This window comes from Pteronotus mesoamericanus, unplaced genomic scaffold, assembly GCF_021234165.1.
Source record: "Pteronotus mesoamericanus isolate MK-2021 breed Mesoamerican mustached bat unplaced genomic scaffold, CSHL_Meso_final contig_130, whole genome shotgun sequence".
NCBI lineage: Eukaryota > Metazoa > Chordata > Mammalia > Chiroptera > Mormoopidae > Pteronotus > Pteronotus mesoamericanus.
Genome location: NW_026555060.1, coordinates 11,122,902 through 11,143,660, shown reverse-complemented (window position 1 = coordinate 11,143,660; position 20,759 = coordinate 11,122,902). Strand labels below are relative to the sequence as shown.

At 40.7% G+C, this 20,759-nt stretch overlaps 1 protein-coding gene across 5 annotated transcripts in view; it reads right to left on the bottom strand.

Moving 5' to 3' along the window:
* The window catches only part of SVIL (supervillin), a 215,740-nt gene that overhangs the window by 121,481 nt on the left and 73,500 nt on the right, over nucleotides 1–20,759 (bottom strand). Inside the window, exon 1 of one of the 5 annotated variants that reach the window (XM_054592182.1) lies at nucleotides 15,707–17,194. The exons of the other annotated variants lie outside the window; for them this stretch is intronic. The gene's annotated coding sequence lies outside the window, so the exon portion shown is untranslated. Of the gene's footprint in view, nucleotides 1–15,706; nucleotides 17,195–20,759 lie in introns of those variants that run through there. 5 annotated transcript variants of the gene reach the window in all.

Genomic DNA, 20,759 nt, shown 5'->3' with positions numbered 1-20,759 from the left:
AGGTGACTGGAGCCAGCTGGTTCTCTGGGACCCTGACACTCAGAAGAGCCTGGAAGTTTAAAGTTAATGTGGATATATTATAAGAAAAAGGGGCCACACCAGCAACAAGGAGGAGAACCTATCATTCCATGCACATTAGGCTCCAGGAGACACGGGGAGTGGAGGGGGCGTGGACTGGCATGAAATCCTTCAGCAAAACATTGGCTCGTTTTTCTCAAGAAATAGTCTACCCTCCCTCGGCAATAGCCCAGATGTTGGCAAGACACACCTCCTCAGCTAACTCAGATAATATCAATTCTCAGCCCTTCCTCCCATTACAAGTAAGAAGAGAATCTGCTAGGACCTCAGGGGCCAAGTGCATGCCAGCAGAATGGTGAGGTCATCTGAGCAAAGGTCCTAGGGAGTCTGGGGACTCAAGGACAGTAACACCACAGATTCTCAACGGCCGACAGAAATATAATCCCCTTGTTCTTGTATTCTCAGGGAAACCCTGAGGAGAGTGTTCTCCTATGCTTTTACTTCTCTCCTTGTTTCTTCCGTCTCAGCAATGAAATCAGGTAGTAGGATGACTGAGCATCCTTCACATCAGACACGAAGGCATTGATAGGGCTGGTGGGCTAGGCTGGTGTGTAGTTGGGTCACTTGCACACTGAGCCATGGTTTGTTTCCCTGCCCATGAGAACTCGGGTTCGGAGCAGCGCTGTCTTCCCATGTGCTCTGTGAGTAGTGCAGTTCAGCAAAGAATCTGTATTTCAAAAAAGCTTCGGATCTGGGAAAAATAACAGGAACTCAAGAGTTCTCTTTGATTTTAAATATGATTTTTCTAAAAAATGTTACACAGTTGGAAAAAAAACCCCAAAACTTTTAAAATATCTTTTGATCCTAAGTAAGTGTAATTTTCCTAGCACATATGTCCTGACTGCACAGCTTATTAGAACAACGTTCTCAAAGTCCCGCTGCTGGTGAGTTCCTTTATTTGCCAACAGTTGGAGGACATTAGACCAGGGTGCTTAAGAGGCAAGAGCAGGAGGGACCCCATGGTGGCACCCACCATGTTGGGCATCAGAATCACTTGAAGGAGGATCACAGTCCCTACCTTCTCACTATGAATAGATATGTCTGGGGTGGGGTCGAGCAAACTATATTTTTCAAGACCTTTATCAAGTAATTTTTATGATTATTCAATTTTAGAAGACAACCACTTTGTTGAACTATTATCTATTTCAAACCAATGACTACATGACTCCAGTCAAAATATTTTATTTCAATCAACCCAGAGTTTCATCTAGATGAATAATATGAAGATATTCATCTATAATTTGACATCTGAACACAAAGAATATTCTCTTCTTTTATGTTTTTTTAAACAAACCCACTTAAGAGTACTAAAATCCAGATAGTCATCTTACATATGAGTTTCAAAAACCCACCCAAACCCACATAGGTAGGAAAGTTTCCCTTTCCCCTCGTGGAATGTGTAAGAGTTTTGACCGGAGCTCTCTCAGTGTGAGCCCGCCACAGAATGCTGGCGAAGGGGGGCGCGCTGAGATTTACCTCCGCAGGCAAGTGGCGTTGGAGTGACCACTCAGGCATCCGGAGTAGTCATTTTCTACTATTGTTACTAAAATAATACATTTCAAATCAAAGGATATTAAATCATTTCCCTAGCTTTCATAAATCATGTCCCTCGCTTTCAAAAAAAAAAAAACATCACAGGCTTAAATCACCTATTTTTAACACCAAAGTTATAAAAAAACATCGCAATAAAAACTTAGTTAAGAAAATCCTTACAACTTAAAGCTAAAATTGAAACCTACAAATCCTTGCCCTGATGAGGATTCGTAAGGACAGTCTCTCAGTAAAGAAGGCCATGCAGCAAGTGCCGCTCTAGGTGTTTTACATGTGTCAGCCCATTTAATGTTGGAACGTGCTTATGCGCCACGTGCTCCTGGCATTCCATTTTACAGACAGGAGACTGAGGCAGAGGCTGAGTTAGCTGTCCCTGCTAATGCAGGTGGCAATGAAAAGGGTTGGGATCTGAACCCGTACGGTCGGGGTCCAGGGGCCACAGACCTGCAGTCAGAGGTCAGGTTTCAACTTTCAAATAAGTGAGTCACCTTAGCAGACCTTTTAAGGTACAGGACAGCATCTATTTAAGACAAATACCAGTTTTTAAATTGCTATTATTAAAAACTCTCATACCACAATGACTTTGTCTCACTTGCTTTAGATTCAATTAAAGAATTATCTAGACATTAGCCACCTTGTTTTCAAAACCTTTAAAATTATCCTAATTCTCTCAGTTACATTAAAAAAGTCAATAGTGTATTATTTAGCATATTTTCCCCATCAATACACGAGGTGAATTCAAAACAGCACTTGATTAAATGACAAAGCTGATTTCAACTTTATTAGCAATACCTTCTGTGTTTCATTACTCATTTTGTTAAAAGCTAAAACTGGTTATTCCTCACTTGTCACCTGCACTATGAAAATGAAACTGTTTAAAACAAAACAATTACCTTCCTTCTGGAGAAGGTTTGAATGTATTACAAAGTGTTACAAAGCAAATTTTCACTAGGGAGCTTAGCAAATGAAGATATCTAACAGGCTTTCTTTCAGCTCCTGCATTCTGAGCTGGTGTGTATGTGTGCATGTGTGTTCCATTCATTGACTTTTTACTGCGCAACTGTTTATTGAATACCTGCTCTGTGCCCATTATTGGAACAGTAATGGTTAGAAGTGCCAAATATCAGATATATCAATATCAAATATAAGTATAAAAACATTTTCCAAATCCTATTTAGATATGCCTAAACATATCTGCCACTTGGAAATGCCCAATTTTCAGAATAACAAGGATTTCGCCTGGCTTCGCACTTGCACACTGATCTCCACACACCCACTGCAGCAAGGTTCAGATGGCATTGATGCTTTTCCTGCACAATTGTCATCAACATCACATCAAGGTTCTTTCAACACACAGATAGATGACTTAGTGATCATTTACTTTTTGGGTCAACTGTATTTCTACCTTTAAGACAAAAACATGTAAACATATTCTATAACTTTGGAGTTCAAACAATTATGATACATCTGAGCAAGCTGTTCCAAAGTCAAATAAAATCGACAATAAATTGGTATACAAGACAGATCTCATATATAACCTCACATGGAAAACTTGTTATTTTGACATAAGAATTTACTGTCCTGCTCTGATTTCTTATGTAAAGTGTATGGCAGGTCATGTATTTCTTTTATGAGCAATAAATTTTATTTTCAATTTCAAATAATATATTAGTCACTTCTTTTGCCCAATCCTAGAATGACAGAGTGCAGAGTGCAGCCTGAGTACAACCAAGCAATGCTATTCTTCTGCCTGGGCTGGATCCACAGAGGCCAGGGTGCTGGTTAGCTCTAGAATATTCTCTCATGTGCCAAGGTCCTACACAGGGATATGTGTGTATATGCCCGTACACACATGTGTGCATGCTTTCCATGCTGCTGTTGGGCTATTTAAACCTAAGTCAACTAGAGAACAAGCAAATTCACATTAAGAAGTTCTGGCCACTCAACTAAAACATTTCTGTGAAGTATGTGAAAGCTGACACTTTTTGAGTCGAGAGCTTCTCCTAGGTGGCAGTGACTAGAGGCTTCCGTGGGCCCTCAGGGTGTACTTGTTTCAGGTGGGTCTGTATTTCAATCAGGATTAGACTTCTCCTCAGTCAGTTCTGTGTGGCTGTCCGTGGAACTGGGAGTGGGTGGAAACCCACCTACACAGGCTAGACCTGACAACAATTGAGGATATCTGATTTAAAGATTGATGCTGGCTTGAATGTTCCACAATCCAGCAAAGATTAACATCTTTAGGTTTTCAAGCCCTAAAACACAATCCATGTCATGGACCACAGAAAATTGTCCTAGTCACCTCCGATCACACATTAAAATGATTGTTGGGCAGCATTCAGAGAGACTAAGACCACTTCCAAGGGGCTCACAAAAACCAGAGTGGAGAGGCATGTCCTCATGGGAGACAGTTAACTCAGTCTCCTTCAGGATGGGAATAATAAATTTGATTTTACAGAAAGCTCTATAGTTAGCCAAATACCCAACAGCGGCACACAGTTTAGGCTAAGAATCAAGACCTCAACACATAATTCTTAGGGAGGGGGGATTTCTGAATGGTTTGTCAAATTCAAGTTTTACTTTATGTCCATCTGACCATGGGAAGGGACACACTGTCTCTTTTGACTATAATCGGGCAGTTTGCAGCTCCCTGACAAAACAAGGGGCTGCTGTGTAAAAGAGGCAGGGCCTCGGCCTCGGGCAGAATTTTTCTGGATCAGTGGCCACACAAAGCAAAAGTCAAAGCAGGGTCAGACCCACGCCTTCTTCAGCTCTGCTTCTCACAAAGACCCCCCCAGTGCCTGCGCAGCCTGGACCCTCACCACTGACAAACCCAAATGCCTTCGGTCTACTCACATGTGACTATCCAGACACACTGGCCTAGGCTGACCCTGCTGGGTTTTCTCATAGTCAATGGTCTCTGCTCTAAACCCTCTGCTGCCTCTGCCCTTCTAGGTGACTGCTGTGGCCTTTCCAGCAGACACCTGAAGGCAGCCTGTTGGGTAGTGACCAAGGGCTTGAAGGCTCCATAAGCAAATGGGGATGGGGAGAGGAGACGTGTTGAAAGTGACAACTCAAGATCCAAGTGGCTCTGCTATCAGCTAAGTAGCCCAGAATGACAATGATCATATCCCCCAATGAAAGATGATCAGAGGAAGAACAATAGCCACCACCTAAGGCTCCAGGTCTAAACGAAATTCTAAAATTAATGATCCTCTGTGAATTCCTCAGAGAACTGACAGAAGAAACAATGCACAAAGCCATTTTTCCCCCCGCTCATCCATGTCTAAATTCTTTTATGTATTTCATTGACTTCATAATATATACAAGGAGATTTTTAATACCAGAGGAAAAATATTTTCAAATGAATTGTGGGGCACAGTCAATGCCTGTGTGAAAAAAAGCGAGGGATTTTGGGTAATTTGTTGGGCTGTCAAACTAATGACTCTTCTGCCAAAATGATGATGGCCAGTGAAAACTCAAACTAGCCAGACTTCTGACAAATGTTTACAGTCAGGGTTAAGAGTGTTTACTCTCCAGCAGTTAGCTCTTAAAACAAATGAGTTTTGACTGAAGATGAACTGAACGCAGCCCAGGCTGGCGTTCCACGCCCCTGGGAGGAGCGACTCTCATAGCTCACCGAGTCACAGGCACCAGTGCGTGCAGCGGGCAGGGGTCATCGCTTTGCAGCAGCGTCTATTTTTAAAGGCCAGCATGCACACATACAATATGATATGGTTTCCCTCAGAAAGTCAGAACTGCCAAATCATTACAACATGTCTAATTTTAAAGTTGAGTTAGCAAACACCAAAGCAGAAGCTGAGGCTTGATTTTAATTTTTGCTCTACTAAAATTAACCTAGCATGCCATGTACTCACTTCTCCTTATTACTACTGGCACACTACATTTTAAAAAATGTAAACAGATTTTTCTGGTTGTTATTCATATCTTTTGACATATACACGTATGACACATATATAAATACAGATAACAGTGAAGGGAAGATTACCAGTTGACTCTAACAAGAAATGAGAGTCTCTTTCTACAACATATGATGCCTAAAAATCAGATTCAGTTTCAGAATATAATTTTTAAAGAATCATTTATAGGATTAACAGTACCACAAAAGCTATCAGGACTACGTAAAGGGAATTTTTATGTCCATACAAATATAAATATGTATATTTATATATATGTTCTAAAAATTATCATTACACACATTATATATATACATATATGTATATGTATATATATAAATTTATATATATAGATATGTTCTAAAAATTATCATTACACACATTAAAATCAACTAAACTTACAGGTATCCATGGCTATGTTGCTGATATCTTGATGTATCAGCTGAAGATGAAAGAGGGGAGGCAGCAAGAGAAAATATGAAAAAATAGAAGTAAAACAGAAAGTAAGAAGATGGAAACAGAACAAAGAGAGGAAAGAAGGAAAGAAGGAAGGAAAGAAGGAAGAAAGGAAGGAAGGAAGGGAGGGAGGGAGGGAGGGAGGGAGGAAGAAGAGGGGAGAAGAGGGTAGCTGGAAGTGGAGGCAGAAGAAGAGGCTGACTCTCCTTATATTGCCCCTAAATATTCACCCACCCCTCTGACAAACCAAAGAAGGTCAGGTGGTAACTCGGATAGTCAACTGTGTTGGTTATTTTCAAAACATCCCTTCAGCTCAACAGCTGAACTGAATTGTTTGTGATATATAGTCACCTAATTCAATTAAACAGGTTGATTCATCCAGACTTGATGCAAGGGTTAAACAGGGGAAGTGAGGAAGCAGCCCTGCCTCAGTATTCCGTGTACTTAATAACTGCTTACTATATTCTTTTAAGGAACAGGTAAGTCTCCTTGCAGTCATGGAGTGAAAAATCAGCCTAGTGGTATGTTGGCTTAGATGAAAAGATATGCAGTGGAGACTAGCTGGCCTCCTGTGTTACTCTCGACACTAGGACGCTGGGCTTCCCCTGAGCTGCTCAGATGAGCCAGGGGCTCCGGTGGGTGAAAGGATGGCTTATTCCTGGGGGAAGCTTCCCAGGGAAGGCAGCAAGTTCCCTGAAGCTGGCAGGCTGAATGGGATGGCAGGAGGGGCATTCCCAACCGAGGAGAGGCTGATGCGAAGGCAGAGTCAGGGAGGCCCACAGCGCCAGGGAACGGGGCCGACGTCGTGGTCGGAGCCCAGGGTGCGGAGGGACACGTGACTGTCTCACAGCAATTCATCAGGCCTCCAAAGGACACCACACCAGCTGCCTGGGCTGTGGACCCATGGATGGGGTGGGGGCCACAAACGAGGACATTAACTGTCCCCGTCTTGACCCTTATACATCCTCCAGCCCTACATTTCCTGTACTGCCCAAGAGTTCCCATCTTGTTATTGGTTCATTCTAATAATGAAAGTTCCGGGGAAAAGCTAAACACACACACACACACACACACACACACACACACACACACACACAAGTCAGAGGCTTGAGGGCATGAGCAACCTCAGAAATGGTGCAGATCAACAGTTGGATTTTCAGGCGGGAGGTTAAATGACTTGAGCAGGTTCCCAGGGCTTCTCTGATCCCCCTGTCATACGGCCCGGCTCCATGTTCTAACCTGTCAGAGGCTGACCACCCACAGGCAGGTGGGGAAAACACACAGCGCCACTAGGAGCCATGGTCAGGAATCAAAACTAACTGGAATGAATGAATAAATGACAAGTGTTCCACATGGGTGGCTTGGTAAATACAAGATTTCGCACAAGCCATTGTTACAGAAACACCTCCTAATGACACACATCCCAGCCCTGTTCCCAAAGGACATCTTTAGTTTGTATCTGTAAGTGTGAAAAAGTTAAAAGCAAAAACAAGGAAAACACATTTAAACTAATTTGTCACAAAACTCCATGACCTTAAACCAAAGCACAGCTTAGGAAAGAACAATAAAGCTGCCAAAGCACATGCTGGCAACCTGCGACACTGCGAGCCCCCAAACCCCTTCTCGGCCCCAGCACTTCCTACCCACACCGGCCACTGAGCAAGTGCCACCCTGACAGCGGCCTGATGGATTCCCCTCCGACGTCATTAGCGATGGGCAGACGATGGACCAAGGCTCTTTGGATACAAAATTCAAAGTGTGGAAATGAACATTTAACGTGTTGAGAGCCACAAAGAACCTACAAAAGTGCACTCTGTGTGTGTGTGTGTGTGTGAGTATGCTTGAACTGGGGGTGTGCATTTGTGCATTGTTGGGAGGGCTGAAAAAGCCACAGAAAAGTTTCTTCTAAGCTTCAATTTCTTTTGAAAAAGATGCTTTTATATTTGACCTTGCAATCCAAGACTCACGAATCACGTGGACACGTCAGCAGGTGATACACCATGGTCCTCCAACTCGTATCAGCAGACACATAAGATGCTTACCCACTTCCTCTGCCCAGCACATAGGTTTACTGCACTTTGAACTGAATAAAATGAAGTCACGATAAAGTTCAGTTCCTCAGTCACACTAGCTACATTTTCCAGTGCTCAAACAGACACCTGGGGCTCGTGGTTACCCTACAGAACAGCACCAGCTAGACAGTATCTCCATCAACACACACTGAACAGTGATGACCCAGACCTGGGAGCAGCCTGGACCGTGCTTCAGTGGGTGGACGGGCCATGAGAGAGCTGTGTCCTCCAGACGGCATCACCTAGGGACCCCAAGGCACTGCTAAGATCCTCACTTCTATACTAATAACCACACTGAGACTTAAGTCTCCAAGTTTTTGTTCTTAACCTGTTGGGAGTCACAGCTCCTTTAAGAAACATGCTGAAAATAATAGATCTTCTCCTCTATTAAATGAGTTTTTAAAAAAAGGAACATTTTTCATATAGTTGTTGGGAGATAGTCTAAGCTTCTAAAGCCTGTTCATGAATCTGTTTAAAATTATCTGCTCAACAAATTCATTTTTATGGTGGTTCTCTGAAACACAATTTCACTTTATAAATAATTTTGTCTTCACCCTGCCCTACAGTATCTACCTGTCAGTCATTTTTTTTTTAATTTGAGCTCATTAATTATAGAAAGCATCATCAGCTCTCACATTAGCCAGAGAGATGCTGGGCATAAAAATTATGCATACCATGCTCAGAAAACTCTCAGCTCACAAAACACTCTCCATTAAAATACCAAGATAATTTGTTCTCCTCAAATCTTAGAGCATCTATTTACCATCTAATTGCCATTTTTATCTGGTGCTACTGAATAAACCATAATTTACTTTTAATGAAATAATTATCTTGTGAAGGACAAATGTTGGAACGTTTATAGCCCTGTGAACCATGAGTGCTCTTCACAACTTGTGCAAGATGAAATATACAAATAGCACCAATACACAGTGTAGGCAGGAAGACAATATATGTCCTAACTTCAGTAAAATGAGCTTCACTAGTGGTAGAGTGACCCGATAAATAATCTTTAAAAAGACACGCAGAAAGTTAGTCATGGATTCCAAAGTTTCTGTTGTAAGACAGCTTCTCCCACCCTACTTGTGACTCTCACAATAGTTCATCTGACTTGACTAAGCTCTTTCTAAACTATTTCTAAAATAATTATTTACACAGTCTCCAGGCAAAACCACCTTTACTTTTAAATTTTTGCTTACTTTTACGGTAGTTTCAAGAGAGACAAAATCTGATAATTAAGACAAAAGTCAACTTGATTAAATGATTTATTTCTGGACCATCCTGGTTGAATAATATCAATGTCAACCTTTGCCTTGGCAATGAATCAACATATTATAGATTGTACTTTATGACAGTGAAGAGAACATGGGTTTAAAAAAAGAGATGAGTATCTGACCTATACTTGCTTAAATTCAATTTTTTTTTTAAAGCATAGGAAGAAAATGCAAACAGTAGGTGGACACTAAACCTAAGAAGCGCCTTCTTTGGGTTAGGAAACATACAGGTATTTTAAATTCTTTCATTTAAGCACTTCAAAGACAGAAGGTTAAAGATGAGAAGAATCACCCAGGGCACTTGAGTGTGACTCCATTAAAACTTATGGCAGTGAGCTGTCAAACGTAGAGAGGGTAAAAAATACTGAGCACAGCCTACTCCTGTTGTGAGCAGGAAAATTTTTATCTCAGGCATCAGGGAAAAAGGCAAAAGTCCAAAGAAGATAAGAAGAAATCAGGTTTGAGAAAAGAAAATCTAAGTATTTAAATAAACACAAAATAAATGAGAGCTTAATCTGAAGAGATGAGAGAGACTTCCAAAAATAAAGGATTGAAAACCAAGAATGATGATCAAGCCAACTGAGAAGGAATCAGTTGGTTGCACAGTTACTTCACAGAGTCCCACAAGTACAGTAAGAAGACATTTTTAAATATATATGTATTCTTACGCAAGACATGTCTAACTTGTTCCTGCTCCCACCTGAACTATCACCTTCAAATACAGGGTCCCCTTCCCTGGGAAGGTCAGAATATTTTCAAGCTCTAAAATCTTGTGATTACAGAGTCCAAATAAGTAGAAGCGACTTAGAAATCCTTCAGTCCGACACTTCTTTTAGTAAATGAAACTCAGAGAGGTTAGGAACTTACCCAAGGTCACAGAGCTGGTTATTAGTAAGATCAGGGCTACTCGCCTGAACTCTGCATCACTGCCCCAAGCACTCTTCCGGGTTAAACACCTTCAACGTCTAAATTCCTTCTCTGGAGATCGGGAAAACCCTTCCTGGAAGCTATGGGAGGGTTGAGGCTGGGTAGAGAACAAATCTTGTTTGCTATCCCGGCGTTCACAGTACTTTCCTCCCATGTGTTCCCCACTTCACTTTCCTACCACAACTCTCTTCTGAAATATTTAAGAACTGTTAGCTGCCTGAAAGCTCCTTGAAGCCTCCAGAGAGAAGCACTGATACAGATCCAAATAAATAAATTCCATCTCAAATGGGAGGCTCCTGTGTTGAAGAACTATGCATCGCATGAAGCTTACTCATCCTAGTCAACTGCATCACAACAGTATTTATCTACTCAAGGAATTTAAAAATATTCAACCCTTTCAATCAAAACTGTATGAAATGACATAGCCAAATGATCGTGTGTGTGTGGATAAAATGAACATCTGGTGGAAATGAGGACTATGAGCATAATTTGGAGAGCCATACACCTTAACATGCCCACAGTTTTTTCTCCAACCTGGCTCAAACCTAGACAGCCATTAGCTGCATTAGGTACCCAAAGCAATACTTGCACATAAAAAAAGGTAATAGATGTTAAAATGTAATTTGTACGTGGGTTTCATAATAGGAACTGTTAAAGGAATGAACTAATTGCAAAATACATAAATGTAGATGAACTTTGTGGCCATCCTAGTACATGGTAAAATAAAAAAAAATTTTTTTCCTAAGAAAATCTGTATATAAAAACAGTATTAAAAACTTCCAAAGATTATTTTACCTTTCATAATCCACCTACTTCTCAATTTAACATATTTTCATTACTGAAAATCATCTGCTTTCCTAATTGAGTTTTTGGCTGGAGTGGCTTGTTTATTCTTGTTGAGTGTGTACAATGTGTGTATATTTCAAAATTTTGGTTTAAATGGGATAAAATTAGATATAATATTTTCAGAAAGTATGAAAAGACTAGGGCCTAAAATATTTAAAGTATTCAAAGTCTTAAAAGATATAAAAATATTAATACAATTTTCCGTTTAATGACAGTTTATATCTGAGCTCACATTATTTGCCAACTTTCCATACTCAGGAGGTAATTGAAAATCCAGGAAGAAACAAGAGACCTCCAATTAATCAAAACACAGCCCACAAATTATAGGTGCATTGTTTATAAAAGCCCTTTAGGTCTTTGCTTAGAAACTACTTGTTCTTTTTTATATATAATTCTTCCATTAATACTGGTTATATAAGGATGCAAACCCTAACATAGCTAATTAGAAGTGAACAACTTCTAATTAAAGAAGAAAATAAGTGATAAAGCCCAGATGAATACAGTCCATCTGAAATGGACAGAACATATAGTTCGAAGTATAAAAAGCAGCACAAGAATTTTTATCTTAACATGGACCCCAAGGAGGGAGAGTTGAGCAAGTGAAGAGACAATGGTCTAGAAAATAAAGGCGACAGGATTGCTCTGCAGTCTGGGGACATTCAGTGCAGAGGACAGAACCCCCACAGCCATCTACACCTGAGACAGGGTCCTTACAAAGAGGCACTCGGCTGTAAAGCTCAGGGAGGTCAAAGCAATTGGGAGGTCTTGGAGAACACTGGCAACTGAGTTGTGGATGTTAAGGAGTGAATGGGCAGTGAAAGAAATAGGTGATAGTGTGAGGTCAAGGAGAGCTTTATTTAGGATGGAGGAAACTTGAGCATGTTTTCAACAGGAGGAAGAAGAGCCAGGAGAAAGGCAGAAATTGGAAGTAAGAGAAATGGAGAACAACTGTGTGGGCAGAGCAGGGAAGGATGGCCTGAGAAGCACAGAGGAACAGATCAACCTTGGGAGGCCACCTCTGCCCCTGAGAGGCCTTCTTCAAATCCCCATCTGACCTGGTTCCTCCCTACTGGCTGGTTCCACAGGGGAGTCACTTAGGACAGCGCTACTCAAAGTCGGGCCTCGGGCCAGAGGCATCGGTATCACTGGGGCTTGGTTGCTGATATCTGGCCCTACCCAGATCTATTCAATCAGAATCTGCACATTATTAAGATTGCATGTGATGCCTAGAAAGTTTGAGAAGCACTGGTGTAAAGCAGTGGTTATAAATGTGGGCTGTGACATCAGATGGATCTGAGATCAAATCCAGATCTGCCATGACCCCATGGCATGTGCCCTTGGGAAAGCTTCTCTAAGCTTCAGTTTTGCCCCCTGTAGAATGGGAATGATGCTAGTACTATTTCTCAGGGGACACTGTAGAAAATCAAAGAAGACAACATAGGCATTGAGCTCGGCATTCAATAATAATGGATGGCGCGTTGTTATTGTTCACCCCTTCCAGCCTACTGCATAATAGCTTCGTCAGGTCTATGTCTGAACTCACGCAGGGAATGAGTTCACCAAGGACAGGAAACACACTTCAGTTGTGTTCACTGTAAAGCATCCGACCTGGAGACGTGCACGTAGGTGGGCAGCACTGACAGGGAGCGCTCAGCCTGCCGAAATGAACCCAGTGCTGCGACCTGAGGAAATCAACTATCTCAAAGCAAATATTAAAGCTCTTTCTTTGACTATGACACAAAAGCCAATTAGAAATAGGTTATGGACTTGTGTGGGATTTAAGGATCAACTTTCAGAAGAGAATAATCAAGTTATGAGGCAAACCACATTGTCCTTTCCAACCTCCCATGACAGGGAGGACCATGAGCAAGTGAGACAGCACTCTCTCCAAATAGACATCAAGGTGCAAGACTTCCCCTCTCAGGTCAGCAGTGCAAGCCACTCTCAGATGTTTCACCCAAAGGATAAAGTTAGTGCTTGGGAAAAGTACATAAGTCATATCACACCACTAGATGAGTTCTTTCATTTTGGGCAAGGCTCCAATAATGAAGTGGCTGACTTCATCGAATGTACCTTAATTTCCTGTGTTGGCAAAAGCACTCGTATATAAACCCCATCAGGCTTGTAATAGTAAGACAAATGTTTCTGCTTGCATTATTAGATATGGGGGAAAAACATAACTCATAACACAGAACACCCACTTCTGTAGTAAATAATATATAAAACTGGCAAAAGCATGTTATGGAGTACAGTTAAATTTTGATATGAACAATCCACAAGTCATTCCAACCCAATTCAATTCAATCAACTGACATTTGTGTGGAGCACCCACTGGGCAGTGGGCACTGGGGGAGATCTTCAGGTGGCAAGAAGGCTGAGGCCCAGGTGCCCCTTTGGGCACCCCCTACAGAGGATGGGATCACCAGGACACAGTATCAGGGCCTTGGAGCCCAGAGGCAGAAGGTCAGAGGAAGCTTCTAGGAAGATTTCATCTGTTATGACCCCTGCCCCCAACCCCACCTGGCAAGCAAGGGAAGGCAAAACACTTCAGGGAGGGGAGCCAGCTAAAACAGTGGCATCAAAGACCCTGAAAGGGAGGCTAAGGAGTGGTGCTTTAGCCTTTAATCAGTGGGAAACCACAGGGATTTGGCTCTTGTGGAGCAACATGCTCAAATCTTTGTGTAGGAAGGTCATTCTGAGGGCAGACTGGGCAGCAGAGAAGCTGGGGGGAAAAAACCCCAATTAAGGGCAATGCAGTCATCTGGATAAGGGACATGGCGGCTCAGGGGGAAGTGGCAGGCAGAAGCATCTTTTCAGAAGTAGACTTAGTCACCCTGGTGACCAATAGGGAGAAGAAGCAAAGTGACGGTATGGCTTCTGGTTCAGTTACAAAACCATGAAGAGCTGGAGCAGGAAAGCTCCCGATGGGGGATTCTCCTGGTCAGGAGAGACCCCTGAGACGTGTGCATTAGTGTAGGGTTGCGGTGAGTGTCCAGAAAGCCCAGGCAGCCCTGGGTGAGGAGGAGACTTCCTCTGCATCTCAATAATAAAAAGAGTCCCCTGGTGGCTCACCTCCACAGCTCTTTGTGAACCCCTGACCTAAAATACTACTTTTTCTTTGGAAACCATCCCTCAAATGTAGAATTTTTAATGACCCCAGGTATTGCCAAAGATAGTAGTTCTGATTGAAATGCAAAATCTTCCAGAGGTGAGGTTACCAAGAAACAGTACGGCTCAACTGAAAAGCAAAGGTATCTGGCTTCCCTGAATGAAGTACTGTAAGCTGGGCGCTTTAACCAAATTTTCCTTTTAAAATTATGCCCCTGGCACCAGTTAGACTATCTCCACAACGCGTTTTTCTGAGGACTTTCTCTTGCTCATCTGCCTCACCTCCTCTCCCCTTCAGAGGAGTGAGGGATCATCCACTCCTGGCAGGACACCCAGCTGCTTGGCTCCTCAAAGTTTCTCCTGGTTTGGTGAGAAGAGGCAGCCAAAATGCGCCCAGCCCACTGCTGCTTCTCCTGGGTTGGGAGAGGACATCTATGCCTTATAGTTCTTCTCAGTAGGGGACCCCACCGGAATTTTGGCCAGGGCAATGCTTTGTCTTATGTGACTGCCCCATATTACAGGGCGTTTACAATCCTTAACCACATTCCCCCAAATGCCAGCCCTGGATATTATTGTGAAAAACCAGAAGCACCCCCAAGCATTTCCGATGCTTGCCAGAGTTGTGGCGCTACCTCTGGTTGAGAACCACAGCAGTGTTCACTGATGAAGCTCACTCCTATAATCATTCGGTTTTTCTACCTGATAAAAATAATTACTGCTCCTACTGGTCCATATCATTTGGTATAAAGAAATAATCTTTTCTTTCGTTTAAAGGAGAAATTTGTCAAATAAGGCATAAATCTCCTAGAGCCCATTGCTATTTTTTTAGCAGAATCAAACCACCAAACTAAATTACAAAGAGTCCACAGCTATCTCTAGGGCTTAAAAAGCATTTTTCCCTTGGATAATTTAGAAATAAAATAAAGTTCAAAATCTAGAAACTAAAGCAAGATTTAAAAAAAAAATACATTCTGGAACATTAGGGGTTCTATAAATCAAGCCTGAAGAATCAGAATAAAGAAAGTAAAGAACACTCAAAACAAAGATTATACAAAAGGCCCACTGGTTATTTGTATTTCCAGATGTATTAATAATAGGGATGCAGTAACTCTTGCCTTTCTGACCTCCACCCCATACTTAAGATATCATCACTGAGGTACTTTGTATTGTGAACACACTTTTCATTCCAAGGCTTCAAGTGCTAGCATTTAGACAGAATGTAGTTACTAAATCATATTAATCAAATTGTTAGTATAAATCTCTCAGTACTATAGAGTAAGTTCTTTTGTTTTTAAGGAAAAACCCCAATCATTCCAAAACCCCAAACCATGCCCTCCGGCGTCTAGAGGAGTGCTTTCATTAGCTAGCACTCCCTTGGCACAACACTGCACTCCCTGAAGTCAACTAAGCTTTGGGAGCATGCTCAGGCAGACGGCACGGAAAAGCAACTGCATTGAGACTTAGAGAAAGATTTTTCACTTACTTCAAATTTCTGTATAATCCTTGTTCCTCTACGTTAAAAGGGGGGGAAATCAAACTCTACTTCCTTATTTTTCTAATTAAAAAGAACAAAACAAAACACGATATATCCTTGAATCCAGATTTGGGCGTCCTTAAGTATTTTCTTTGGGTCTCCTCCTTTCAATGAACACTACTTTCAAATTCTAAACAAAAAGTAAAATATCAAAAGTTAGGCCAAAAAACACTATACAAATCAAATATCACAATGCAAACCAGGCAAGTGCATCTATTCGAAGTGATGATTCAGAACAGGATAAATTTAGAACGGTGCTCTCCACGAGGCATGTGGGTGCCAACTGCAGTACATAGGTGAAGGCTACATCCCCAAAGTTTCTCTGAAAAAAGATCGCCAAAATATTATTAAAAAGAGTCTTCTTTTGGAAGTTGTCAGTCTCCCAGTGTCCCTGATGCTGAACTTCCCCAATCTGGCCTTGGTGTGGCCATCCATTACTGGGTAAATCCACGTGAAACCTGAGGACACTTCAGCCTGGAAGGACGCGGTCAGAAGCAGTGGGGCAGCTCACAGGGGACGGGCCTTTTATGGCCTGAACTGGAGAGCCTTGATCCCAGCTAATCTACCAAAATAGCTCTTGGAACTCAGAGGAGCCCATCAGCTGTTGCAACAGGCCTGGCCAGCAGCTACCTCAAATGCAATGAGTTTGTTCACATTGTCTTTCAGCTCCTTACACAGAGAAATAAAAAAAAATGCAACATCAGTCTCTATTGAACAGGCTAACAACGGTGCAGAATGGAGAGGGCTCTTGTTTCTCTAACTCTAGTTTCTGGGTTAAACGAAAAAAGCACAGCATAACATTGATAAAGTTCAGAAGCTGAATACTCAAAAAGTAACATACATATATATACATATACATGAAACAGCATATAGAATGGCACAGGTCTAGTTATAAGTTTAAAACTGTGTAGATATATGTGGACTTCCTCCCACTTCCAATAATTGTAGAAAATGAGTCATCAGAACAAAGAATTGTATTGGAAGCACTTCCTCAAAAACAATACAAATAGTCTGTCTTAAAACCAAAGACAATGCTCCAAACTGAAACTATCCTCAGATCAATCTCAGGTGGCTCAACTCAAAAACCAGAAGAATCTTAACTAATTAACCTTAACCAACAACAAGCAAACAAACAAACAAAAAACGAAACAAGGAAAAAAAATCAAAAACACTATCAAGCAAACCACTTCTTAAAACACTATAGCATTTTTTAGATATTAAAACTAAATGACAACCCTGCTTACAAAAATACTTACAGTTGAAGGTGTCCCTGTTGCTAGGAAGAATGAGAGAAGGTCTCAATTGTTCATCCTAACTTCAGCACAAACCACAAAGCCAGACTCCTGGGCTACAGCCAAAGCCGTGCTTCATGCCATGGGGCCTGGGTGGTGTGCCTCTGAGCGTCCCTCCTCAGACCGCCAGCTGCATCAGCCGGCAGAGGCCTCCCAAAGTGGCATCTGAGGTCCTGTTATTAATTAACCCTGCAGGACAACGCCTCCCCCTAAAGAGACAGGGCTGAGACCAAGGGAAAAGACGGGAGCTCCCCTGGGCAGCTGTAATAATTAAACACCAGACTATTTTGTGCAAGGGGTAAAAGCAATTTGTCTCAGCCAAATTTCTTACCCATTTCAAGATGATGAATAAAATGTCACAGCGTGACTCCTGCTTCCTAATCTTCATCCTGGTCCTCATCTTATCTTCCCTTTGATCAATTTTACCTTTCATCAATTTTTAATGTTATTTTGTCTTGTTTTATATATTTATAGAACCTGGTTGAAATTCCTCCTGGGGCAAAGCAGCATAAAGATAAATCAAAACTATGTCAAACAGTTGACCATGGGGTCTTTTAAGAAAAGGTAAGAAGAGAAAAGGAATTACTGTTACTGCAACAATGCAATTATTTTCCTTAAAAAAGATTTATTGCCATAAAATAAACACATAAATTTCAATGCCTAAGAGTTGTGGCTCATGGGCCTAAGTTAGTGCATTAGAGTCTAACAGAATAATTCTTCTCAGGTGTCTGTTTTATATGCCTTTCTTGTCTTCATTCAAATCCCAGTTAATTCTACCTATGCAACCTGTTTAAATACACTCTTCAATTTTTCTGCTATCTGCCGCACTCAGGAAACTTATTATACACACTTCTTTCCAAAAAATGACAGTAATCAGACCCGATATGCATGAGAGTAGATTTCATGGTATCCCCATGAAAATGAAAAACCATATATTATGAATTAAAATTAAAGTGGGAACTAAACTTAGACTAAACCTAGAAATTTCCAAGATATTTGATAAGTAACTAACTATTTCTCATTTGCTATTATTCAATAATAGTATTGTAACAACATGGCAATCTAGTATTCTTTCTAGTAACTGTTCATTATATCTGCTTTATTATGAATTTTAATCTGGCTTTTGTGAGCTAATTCAGTAACCATATATTTTTATGATATTTATTTCTAAGAGAAACTACATTTATATCTCTATAACTCCTATTTTATAACAACAATGAACATGTGGAAACCAAAATTGAAGACACAATACCATTTATAATCATTGCAAAGAAAACAAAATATTTAGATATGAAGTTACACAGGACCTGTATGTTGTAAATTACATAATCCTGGTAAAAGACATCAAAGAAGATCTAAATAAATCAAGAGACATATACTGTGTTCATGTACTGGAAGAATCAGCATAATAAGGATGTCGATTCTCCCCCAAAAATATCTATAGATTTATTACAATTCTACTGACATCCCAGCAAGATTTTTGGTAGATTTAGACAAACTTGTTCTAAAATTTATATGCAGAGGCACAGGCCTTAGAATAGCTAAAACAATCTTAAAAAAGAGAAATAAAGTGAGAGTAATCAACCTATCCATATTTACGTCTACTGTGTAGCTATCATGGTAGATTAGAAAAGCCATAAATAGACCAACACAAATATACCCAACTGATTTTTGACAAAAAGTGCCTTTCAACCATAGGAACTGGAGCAATTGGACATCCACTGACAAAAATAAATAGATAGATAGATAGACAGATAGCCTTGAACCAATCTTCACACCTTTAACAAAAATTAACCAAGGACCATGAAATTAAATGTAAAATATAAAACTACAAAACCCTTAGGAAAAAAATAGAAGAAAATGGAAAACTTCTGCTTCACGAAAGACTCTGTTAAGAGTATGAAAAAACATACTACAGAGTTAGAGAAACTACGTGCAAATTACATATTTGAAAATGGACAAATATGTACAATATTGAAGAACTCTCAATATTCAACAGCAAAAAACACAAACAGTTCAATTTGAAAATGGGCAAAAGATGTGAAGAGATAATTCACTAAAAGAGATACACAGATGGCAAATAAGCACACAAAAGTACATTCAACATCATTAGCCATTAGAGAAATGAAAATTAAAACCACAGTGAGATATCCTGACACACCTATCAGAATGGTAATAATAAAAAATAGTGACAACACCAAATTCTGGCAAGGATCACTCACACATTGCTGGTGGGAATGTAAAAGGCAGAGCAACTCCCGGAAACAGTTTGGCAGTTCCTTAGAAAGCTAAACATGCCAAACCAAACTACCAAATGACCCAGCAGTTGCACTCCAGATATTTTTTCCAGAAAAACGAAAGCTTATTTTCATACAAAAACCTGAATACAAATGTTCAGAGTAGTTTTATTTGTAATAGACTACAAAAACCTGAATACAGATGTTTATAGTAGTTTTATTCGTAATAAACCAAACCTGGAAACAACTCAGATGTCCTTCCATAGAGGAATGGTTAAATAAATAGCAGTGCCTCTGTACCATGGAATAATATGGAATGAACTTTAATACACACACATAAATCTGCATTAATATCCAGGGACTTATGCAGGGCAAAAGAAAGCTAATCCCAAGAGATGAGATGCTGTATGATTCTATTTCTACATTCCCCAAGTGACAACATTGTAAAAATGAAAAATGTATTCGTGGTGATCAGAGGTTAGGGATGGGGGTGCAGTGGCTATCAAGGGCACCATGAGGGACCCTTGTTCTGGATCTCTTCCACTCCTATATTGACTGTATCAATGCCGATATCCTTGTAATGGCATCGCTTCATCGCTTTGCAAGATGTTACCACAGTGGGGGGACATGGGTAAAAGACACACAGGCTCTTTCTGTATTATTCCTTACAGCTGCATTTGGATCTATAATTACCTTAAAATTAAAAGTTTAAACATTAGAGAAAAAAACTACTTCAAATGAAACTTCCAAATGCAACCCATTTGTAAATGGGCTGCTTACGATAATTGTACTTTACATAAACCGGAGATAAACCTAAGTAGATTTTCCTGTCATTGGTGCCATCTTAAGAAATTCAAATTGGAAATGTTTCTACAAGAAAGTCATTGATCCAAAGTAAAATATTTGATACAGAATAAGGAATGAAAACATTACTTTCCAATTAAAAATGTTTATTTGGCAGGTTATATGGGTACTTAAAAGAGTACTTCTAACACCCAGGGCATATTTGAGCAAGATTCCTCCACATAATTTTCAGAGGTTCAATCCACTGTCTAAGATGATTAATTTTCAAATCCAACCTACACTTGAGAAATAACAAGAAAACAACACTTTAAAAAAGGGAGGAGCCTGGGCCATCTCAAATATAATGCTACAATAGATAGCATAGAAAACAAGCTTTTGAACTCTGGAGTTCTGGAGTCTTGCAGGTTTTATGCTTGAAAATAAAAAAGACAAGATACAAGTTCAACTTCCAAGTGGTTGGATGGACCAGCTGAGATGCTTCAGTGACCTCATCCTCTCAGATTCCATAAAACCTAGATCCAAAATACTGACCTGAGCCTCCTGAGGGCCAAAGTCACTTACCCTGGACTTTCCTTCTAGAAACGATTAGCTCTGGAAAAGGCACAGAGCACACAGAGCAGACGCAGCTCCTTGTCAGGGTGCAGGAAGGCTGACGGCCGAGCAGCAAGC